The following is a 10355-nucleotide window of genomic DNA, read 5'->3' as shown; positions in this document are numbered from 1 at the left end:
ACCCAACTTATTGTGGGAAGCTTGTGGAAGGCTACCCGAAAAGTTTGACTCAAGTTAAACAATTTAAAGGCAATGCTACCATATACTAATTGAGTGTATGTAAACTTCTGACACACTGGGAATGTGATGAAATAAATAAAAGCCAAAATAAATAATTCTCTCTACTATTATTCTGACATTTCACAATCTTAAAATAAAGTGTTGATCCTAACTGACCTAAGACAGTGAATTTTTACTCAGATTAAATGTCAGGAATTGTGAAAAACTGAGTTGAAATGTATTTGGCTTAGATGTATGTAAACTTCCGACTTCAACTATATATGTAAACAGGAGTAAGGTATTATCTATTTCTAGAGTTACTGGTAACCCGACTATATCAATACTTTTGGTAATATACATGTAAACAGGAGTAAGATACTATATTTCTAGAGTTACTGGTAACCTGACTATATACATGTAAACAGGAGAAAGATATTATCTATTTCTAGAGTTACTGGTAACCTGACTATATACATGTAAACAGGAGTAAGATACTATATTTCTAGAGTTACTGGTAACCCGACTATATTAATACTTATGGTAATATACATGTAAACAGGAGTAAGATACTATATTTCTAGAGTTACTGGTAACCCGACTATATTAATACTTATGGTAATATACATGTAAACAGGAGTAAGATACTATATTTCTAGAGTTACTGGTAACCTGACTATATCAATACTTATGGTAATATACATGTAAACAGGAGTAAGATACTATATTTCTAGAGTTACTGGTAACCTGACTATATCAATACTTACAGTAATATACATGTAAACAGGAGAAAGATATTATCTATTTCTAGAGTTACTGGTAACCCGACTATATCAATACTTACAGTAATATACATGTAAACAGGAGTAAGATACTATCTATTTCTTGAGTTACTGGTAACCTGACTATATCAATACTTATGGTAATATACATGTAAACAGGAGTAAGATACTATATTTCTGGAGTTACTGGTAACCCGACTATATCAATACTTATGGTAATATACATGTAAACAGGAGTAAGATACTATATTTCTAGAGTTACTGGTAACCCGACTATATACATGTAAACAGGAGAAAGATACTATCTATTTCTAGAGTTAATGGTGATCAATGAACAGCAGTGTAATGGCAGTAATACATCTAAACAATATTCATTTTAGCAGCAGTGTAGGTGTGAGGGTGTGGGGGAGTGTAGGTGTGAAGGGGTGTATGTGAGTGTGCGTGTGTCTGAATGGGTAGAGACCTGTGGATGGGCATAGAGTCAGTGTGGATAGTGTGTGGGAGAGGAAGAGCAGTAGCTGTTAGCCATTTAACAGTCTTATGGCCAGGGGATAGAAGATGTTTAGGAGTCTGTTGGTCTGAGCCGTGATGCATGTCTCAGGTGGCAATTGGCAATTTTTCCGGGCAACCAAGAAAGACAATTTGAAAGATAGCTGCAGTTCAATTTCCTCTGGAGATTGTGTCTGAATTTTTAAGGAGTTTGCATATTTCTTTGTGTAAGAATAATTGCTAGAAAGTTTAGAAGTTGAAACCTGGACCCATTTATACCGATAAGAGGATGATGATTCATAGTCTTCAGATTAGGAGGCAGAATTCCTGGAGAAATATGAAAGACTTGGACTAAAAACATAACAGAGTTCTATATCATCTACTTCCTGTACTGTGGTGTCCTATATCAACTACTTCCTGTACAGTGGTGCCCTATATCATCTACTTCCTGAAAAGTGGTGTCCTATATCATCTACTTCCTGTACTGTGGTGCCCTATATCATCTACTTCCTGTACTGTGGTGCCCTATATCATCGACTTCCTGTACAGTGGTGCCCTATATCATCTACTTCCGGTACAGTGGTGTCCTATATCATCTACTTCCTGTACTGTGGTGTCCTATATCCACCACTTCCTGTACAGTGGTGTCCCAGATCATCTACCTCCTGTACTGGGGTGCCCTATATCATCTACTTCCTGTACAGTGGTGTCCTATATCATCTACTTCCTGTACAGTGGTGCCCTAGATCATCTACTTCCTATACGTGTAAATGTTTTGCTCCATGAAGTAATCCAGAAATGTGTACGGCACCATCTTGTCTATTTCAAGTCATCGATTGAGACATTCTGTAGCTAACCTACTCCAAGATGTGTGGAGATAGGCCTTTGCAAAACATAAATGGAAAGGACTTGAGTCACTAAGGTACTAAATTCATTGATTTTAATTGACAGAATACAAGGTGGCTGAGGTGTGGGCCAATGGTGTCTTTCTAACAGCTTCCAGCAACAAATGCAAGCTGCAATTCCAACCGAGTCAGTCAGTAAATGGTGAGTGACAAGCCAACAAAATAGGAGAGTCTACGAGGCTACGCCTCCCTGTCCGTCTCTTACTCCAAAAAGTTTTGGGACACTGTAAAGTCCATGGAGAACAAGAGCACCTCCTCCCAGCTGCCCACTGCACTGGGGCTAGGTAACACGGTCACTACCGATAAATCCATGATAATCGAAAATGTCAATTAGCATTTCTCTACGGCTGGCCATGCTTTCCTCCTGGCTACTGTCGTGGAAAATTGCAAGATTATGTTACAATGCTTGTATTGTATTGTATTATAATGGTTGTTTTATTCGACAGAATAGAGTATTCTGTTAACTATTGTGTGTGTTTTACTGAGGATGGGCCTCTATAAGATAGCACTGACAGAGGAGATTTACGATGTCTTTGGGTAATAAAGCCTAAAGAGCATTCCAGAGAACATGAGCTAATGATTCTGTTCTATACCGTACCAGGGAGAGACGGTTCCAGTTTGGAGTAGGAGGACCAGACACTGGTCTATACAATGAAAACTGTTGACACAGCAGTTGCTGTCTGCTATGTTTTATAGATATCTTTCATACAAATCTTAACCTTGTGACCATTTTATGTATCTGTTGTTCGTCATGTACGTTGAGAGGGGTGTATCTTGGCTATAAAAGATCTTTGTACTTTTGTGTTGTCACTTTTGAATGGCACATCATTGAAAGTCAAGTGCTATTGCAAAGCTCTTATCATTAAAGATGAAGTTTAAGTATAACTCTGACTGGTGTGTGAAGTTTGTAACTCTCCTCATTTGGTAAAGCAGAAATTAGCCCCACACTACCCCAACCCCGGCCAACAGCCCCCCCCCCCCCGCAGCTACTTGCCCGAGCCTCCCCAGCTTCTCCTTCACCCAAATCCAGATCGCAGATGTTCTGAAAGAGCTGCAAAACCTGGACCCGTACAAATCAGCTGTGCTAGACAATCTGGACCCTCTCTTTCTAAAACTATCCGCCGCCATTGTTGCAACCCCTATTACCAGCCTGTTCAACCTCTCTTTTGTATCGTCCGAGATCCCTAAAGATTGGAAAGCTGCCGCGGTCATCCCCCTCTTCAAAGGGGGTGACACTCTAGACCCAAACTGCTATAGACCTATATCCATCCTGTCCTGCCTCTCTAAAGTCTTCGAAAGCCAAGTTAATAAACAGACCACTCATTTCGTACCTTCTCCGCTGTGCAATCCGGTTTCCGAGCTGGTCACAGGTGCACCTCAGCCACGCTCAAGGTACTAAACGATATCATAACCGCCATCGATAAAAGACAGTACTGTGCAGCCGTATTCATCGACCTAGCCAAGGCTTTCGACTCTGTCAATCACCATATTCTTATCGGCAGACTCAATAGCCTTGGTTTCTCTAATGACTGCTTCGCCTGGTTCACCAACTACTTTGCAGACAGAGTTCACTGTGTCAAATTGGAGGGCCTGTTGTCCGGACCTCTAGCAGTCTCTATGGGGGTACCACAGGGTTCAATTCTCGGGCCGACTCTTTTCTCTGTATATATCAATGATGTCGCTCTTGCTGCGGGTGATTCCCTGATCCACCTCTACGCAGACGACACCATTCTGTATACTTCTGGCCCTTCTTTGGACACTGTGCAAAATAACCTCCAAATGAGCTTCAATGCCATACACCACTCCTTCCGTGGCCTCCAACTGCTCTTAAATGCTAGTAAAACCAAATGCATGCTTTTCAACCGTTCGCTGCCCGCACCTGCCCGCCCGACTAGCATCACCACCCTGGACGGTTCTGACCTAGAATATGTGGACAACAATAAATACCTAGGTGTCTGGCTAGACTGTAAACTCTCCTTCCAGACTCATATTAAACCTCTCCAATCCAAAATCAAATCTAGAATCGGCTTTCTATTTCGCAACAAAGCCTCCTTCACTCACGCCGCCAAACTTACTCTAGTAAAACTGACTATCCTACCGATCCTCGACTTCGGCGATGTCATCTACAAAATAGCTTCCAATACTCTACTCAGCAAATTGGATGCAGTCTATCACAGTGCCATCCGCTTTGTTACCAAAGCACCTTATACCACCCACCACTGCGACCTGCATACTCTAGTCGGCTGGCCCTCGCTACATATTCGTCGCCAGACCCACTGGCTCCAGGTCATCTATAAGTCTATGCTAGGTAAAGCTCCGCCTTATCTCAGCTCACTGGTCACGACAACAACACCCACACGTAGCACGCGTTCCAGCAGGTATATCTCATCCCCAAAGCCAACACCTCATTTGGCCGCCTTTCCTTCCAGTTCTCTGCTGCCAGTGACTGGAACGAATTGCAAAGATCGCTGAAGCTGGAGACTTATATTTCCCTCACCAACTTTAAACATCAGCTATCTGAGCAGCTAACCGATTACTGCAGCTGTACGTAGTCCATCTGTAAATAGCCCACCCAATCTACCTACCTCATCCCCATACTGTTTTTATTTACTTTTCTGCTCTTTTGCACACCAGTATCTCTACTTGCACATCATCATCTGCTCATTTATCACTCCAGTGTTAATCTGCTAAATTGTAATTCTTCGCTACTACAGTGAGGGAAAAAAGTATTTGATCCCCTGCTGATTTTGTTCGTTTGCCCACTGACAAAGAAATTATCCGTCTATAATTTGAATGGTAGGTTTATTTGAAATGTGAGAGACAGAATAACAAAAAATCCAGAAAAACATATGTCAAAAATGTTATAAAATGATTTGCATTTTAATGAGGGAAATAAGTATTTGACCCCTCTGCAAAACATGACATAGTACTTGGTGGCAAAACGCTTGTTGGCCATCACAGAGGTCAGACGTTTCTTGTAGTTGGCCACCAGGTTTGCACACATCTCAGGAGGGATTTTGTCCCACTCCTCTTTGCAGATCTTCTCCAAGTCATTAAGGTTTCGAGGCTGACGTTTGGCAACTCGAACCTTCAGCTCCCTCCACAGATTTTCTATGGGATTAAGGTCTGGAGACTGGCTAGGCCACTCCAGGACCTTAATGTGCTTCTTCTTGAGCCACTCCTTTGTTATCTTGGCCGTGTGTTTTGGGTCATTGTCACGCTGGAATACCCATCCACGACCCATTTTCAATGCCCTGGCTGAGGGAAGGAGGTTCTCACCCAAGATCTGACGATACATGGCCCTGTCCATCGTCCCTTTGATGCGGTGAAGTTGTCCTGTCCCCTTAGCAGAAAAACACCCCCAAAGCAAAATGTTTCCACCTCCATGTTTGACGGTGGAGATGGTGTTCTTGGGGTCATAGGCAGCATTCCTCCTCCTCCAAACACGGCGAGTTGAGTTGATGCCAAAGAGCTCCATTTTGGTCTCATCTGACCACAACACTTTCACCCAGTTGTCCTCTGAATCATTCAGATGTTCATTGGCAAACTTCACACGGGCATGTATATGTGCTTTCTTGAGCAGGGAGACCTTGCGGGCACCGCAGGATTTCAGTCCTTCACGGCGTGGTGTGTTACCAATTGTTTTCTTGGTGACTATGGTCCCAGCTGCCTTGAGATCATTGACAAGATCCTCCCGTGTAGTTCTGGGCTGATTCCTCACCGTTCTCATGATCATTGCAACTCCATGAGGTGAGATCTTGCATGGAGCCCCAGGCTGAGGGAGATTGACAGTTCTTTTGTGTTTCTTCCATTTGCTAATAATCGTACCAACTGTTGTCACCTTCTCACCAAGCTGCTTGGCGATGGTCTTGTAGCCCATTCCAGCCTTGTGTAGGTCTACAATCTTGTCCCTGACATCCTTGGAGAGCTCTTTGGTCTTGGCCATGGTGGAGAGTTTGGAATCTGATTGATTGATTGCTTATGTTAGGAGTGTGCTCCTAATCTCAGCTCGTTACCTGTATAAAAGACACCTGGGAGCCTGAAATCTTTCTGATTGAGAGGGGGTCAAATAATTATTTCCCTCATTAAAATGCAAATCAATTTATAACATTCTTGACATGCATTTTTCTGGATTTTTGTTGTTGTTATTCTGTCTCTCAGCAAACCTACCATTAAAATTATAGACTGATAATTTCTTTGTCAGTGAGCAAACGTACAAAATCAGCAGGGGATCAAATACTTTTTTCCCTCACTGTATGGCCTATTTATTGCCTTACCTCCTCACGCCATTTGCACACACTGTATATAAACGTACTTTTTTTCTATTGTGTTATTGACTTGTTTATTGTGTTATTGGCTTGTTTATTGTTTATTCCATGTTATTCCATGTGTCACTCTGTGTTGTTGTTTGTGTCGCACTGCTTTGCTTTATCTTGGCCAGGTCACAGTTGTAAATGAGAACTTGTTCTCAACTGGCCTACCTGGTTAAATAAAGGTGAAATAAAATAAAATAAACAATCTGGATAGAGTATAGACTTCTAAATGTGTCAATCAGCGGCGAGTGGTGGGAGGAGCTATAGGAGGACGGGCTCATTGTAATGGCTGGAATGGAATTAACGGAACGGTATCAAACATATGGAAACCACGTTTGATTCAGTTCCTTTTAATCCATTCCAGCCATTACAATGTGCCTGTCCTCCTATATCTCCTAGCACCAGCCTCCACTGGTGTCAATGAATTCTGCACTAATGTAAAATAACTGGTTAAGCAAAAGCACAATCTGAGAAGACATTGAATGTAGAAAGGATTCATCAAATCCAGGTGTTAATTAAACGTGCAAGTCATTGGACTGTACTTATTTATGCTAATAATGAATTGAATATTACTCTGTTTACTTGTCAGATTTGACGATTGGCATACACGAAGATGAGAACCGATGAGGCAGCACCGACATGCCAAAGGAAAATCAGAAAGGAAGTGATGAGTGAACAACCATTTCACACTGTAGGTGTGGTGACTGTGTGGTCTTAGGCAGGGTTTCTCATACTGGGTCCTGGGGCCCCCTCTGGGTGCACGTTTTGGTTTGTGCCCCCTAGCACTACACAGCTGTTTCAAATAACCATAGCTTCATGATGAGTTGGTTATTTGAATCAGCTCTGTAGTGCTAGGCCAAAAACCAAAATGTGCATCCAGTGCTGGGGCCCCAGGACCAAGTTTGAGAACACCCTGGTCTGAGAACAACCTGGTCTGAGGACAGCCTGGTCTGAGAACACCCTGGTCTGAGGACAGCCTGGTCTGAGAACACCCTGGTCTGAGGACAGCCTGGTCTGAGGACAGCCTGGTCTGAGGACAGCCTGGTCTGAGGACACCCTGATCTGATGACTCTTGGTTTAAGGACAACCTGGTCTGAGAACACCCTGATCTGATGACTCTTGGTTTAAGGACAACCTGGTCTGAGAACACCCTGGTCTGAGAACACCCTGGTCTGAGGACAGCCTGGTCTGAGAACACCCTGGTCTGAGAACACCCTGGTCTGAGGACAACCTGGTCTGAGAACACCCTGGTCTGAGAACACCCTGGTCTGAGGACAGCCTGGTCTGAGGACACCCTGATCTGATGACTCTTGGTTTAAGGACAACCTGGTCTGAGGACAGCCTGGTCTGAGGACAGCCTGATCTGATGACTCTTGGTTTAAGGACAGCCTGGTCTGAGAACACCCTGGTCTGAGGACAGCCTGGTCTGAGGACAGCCTTGTCTGAGGACAGCCTGGTCTGAGGACACCCTGATCTGATGACTCTTGGTTTAAGGACAACCTGGTCTGAGAACACCCTGATCTGATGACTCTTGGTTTAAGGACAGCCTGGTCTGAGAACACCCTGGTCTGAGGACAGCCTGGTCTGAGGACAGCCTGGTCTGAGGACAGCCTGGTCTGAGGACACCCTGATCTGATGACTCTTGGTTTAAGGACAACCTGGTCTGAGAACACCCTGATCTGATGACTCTCGGTTTAAGGACAGCCTGGTCTGAGAACACCCTGGTCTGAGAACACCCTGGTCTGAGGACACCCTGGTCTGAGGACAGCCTGGTCTGAGGACAGCCTGGTCTGAGGACAGCCTGGTCTGAAAACACCCTGGTCTGAAAACACCCTGGTCTGAGGACAGCCTTGTCTGAGGACAGCCTGGTCTGAGGACAGCCTGATCTGATGACTCTTGGTTTAAGGACAACCTGGTCTGAGAACACCCTGATCTGATGACTCTCGGTTTAAGGACAGCCTGGTCTGAGAACACCCTGATCTGATGACTCTTGGTTTAAGGACAACCTGGTCTGAGAACAGCCTGGTCTGAGGACAACCTGGTCTGAGGACAGCCTGGTCTGAGAACAGCCTGGTCTGAGGACAAACTGGTCTGAGGACAACCTGGTCTGAGGACAACCTGGTCTGAGAACACCCTGGTCTGAGGACAGCCTGGTCTGAGGACAGCCTGGTCTGAGGACAGCCTGGTCTGAGGACACCCTGATCTGATGACTCTTGGTTTAAGGACAACCTGGTCTGAGAACACCCTGATCTGATGACTCTCGGTTTAAGGACAGCCTGGTCTGAGAACACCCTGGTCTGAGAACACCCTGGTCTGAGGACAGCCTGGTCTGAGGACACCCTGGTCTGAGGACACCCTGGTCTGAGGACAGCCTGGTCTGAGGACAGCCTGGTCTGAGGACAGCCTGGTCTGAGGACAGCCTGGTCTGAAAACACCCTGGTCTGAAAACACCCTGGTCTGAGGACAGCCTGATCTGATGACTCTTGGTTTAAGGACAACCTGGTCTGAGAACACCCTGATCTGATGACTCTTGGTTTAAGGACAACCTGGTCTGAGAACAGCCTGGTCTGAGAACAGCCTGGTCTGAGGACAAACTGGTCTGAGGACAGCCTGGTCTGAGGACAACCTGGTCTGAGGACAGCCTGGTCTGAGAACAGCCTGGTCTGAGGACAAACTGGTCTGAGGACAGCCTGGTCTGAGGACAACCTGGTCTGAGGACAACCTGGTCTGAGGACAGCCTGATCTGATGACTCTTGGTTTAAGGACAACCTGGTCTGAGAACACCCTGATCTGATGACTCTTGGTTTAAGAACAACCTGGTCTGAGAACAACCTGGTCTGAGAACAGCCTGGTCTGAGGACAGCCTGGTCTGAGAACAACCTGGCCTGAGGACAGCCTGGTCTGAGGACAACCTGGGCTGAGGACAGCCTGGTCTGAGAACACCCTGGTCTGAGGACAGCCTGGTCTGAGAACACCCTGGTCTGAGAACAGCCTGGTCTGAAGACACCCTGATCTGATGACTCTTGGTTTAAGGACAACCTGGTCTGAGAACACCCTGGTCTGAGGACAGCCTGGTCTGAGAACAGCCTGGTCTGAGGACAGCCTGGTCTGAGGACAGCCTGTTCTGAGGACAACCTGGTCTGATGACGCTTTTCCCACGTCAGGAAGAAAAATGAAGTGTTTGTGTGCGCAAACATTGACATCCATGTTTGGTTTTGATCTGGAGGGGGTGGTAGCATCGAACAATTGGATTTAATTATGACTGGCAGCTCCTCCTACCCAACACACTCGACCACTGAACAGTCGATCAAAGTAGGCAGTGAATTGTAATGTAATGTAATGTAAACTATGTAAGTGAATAATGTCTTGTGCTATTTAAAAAATATATATATATATTTCACCTTTATTTAACTAGGCAAGTCTGTTAAGAACAAATTCTTATTTACAATGACGGCCTACCCCCGGCCAAACCTGGATGACGCTGGGTCAAATGTGCGCCGCCCTATGGGACTCCCATTCACCGCCGGTTGGGATACAGCCTGGATTCAAACCAAGGTCTGTGGCGACGCCTCTAGCACTGAGATGCAGTGCCTTAGACCGCTGCGCCACTTGGGAGCCCATATTGATAACAAAATATAAAGGTAAATGTATTACAAATAAAAACATGTCCCAAAGAAGGACTGGGCAAACTTCAATTAGAAAATACTAAAACCAATCAGCAAGTCCTGGTTTTATTATAAAAAGTTACTGAGAATAAAGCATTTAATGATTGCACCTTATTATACTGTTATACTAAACTAACCTGGCTACAACTGGGTTTTGTTTTGCCT

The sequence above is a fragment of the Salmo salar genome, chromosome ssa26 (assembly GCF_905237065.1).
Source record: "Salmo salar chromosome ssa26, Ssal_v3.1, whole genome shotgun sequence".
NCBI classification, from domain to species: Eukaryota; Metazoa; Chordata; class Actinopteri; order Salmoniformes; family Salmonidae; genus Salmo; species Salmo salar.
Note: the sequence above shows the minus strand (reverse complement) of the source record.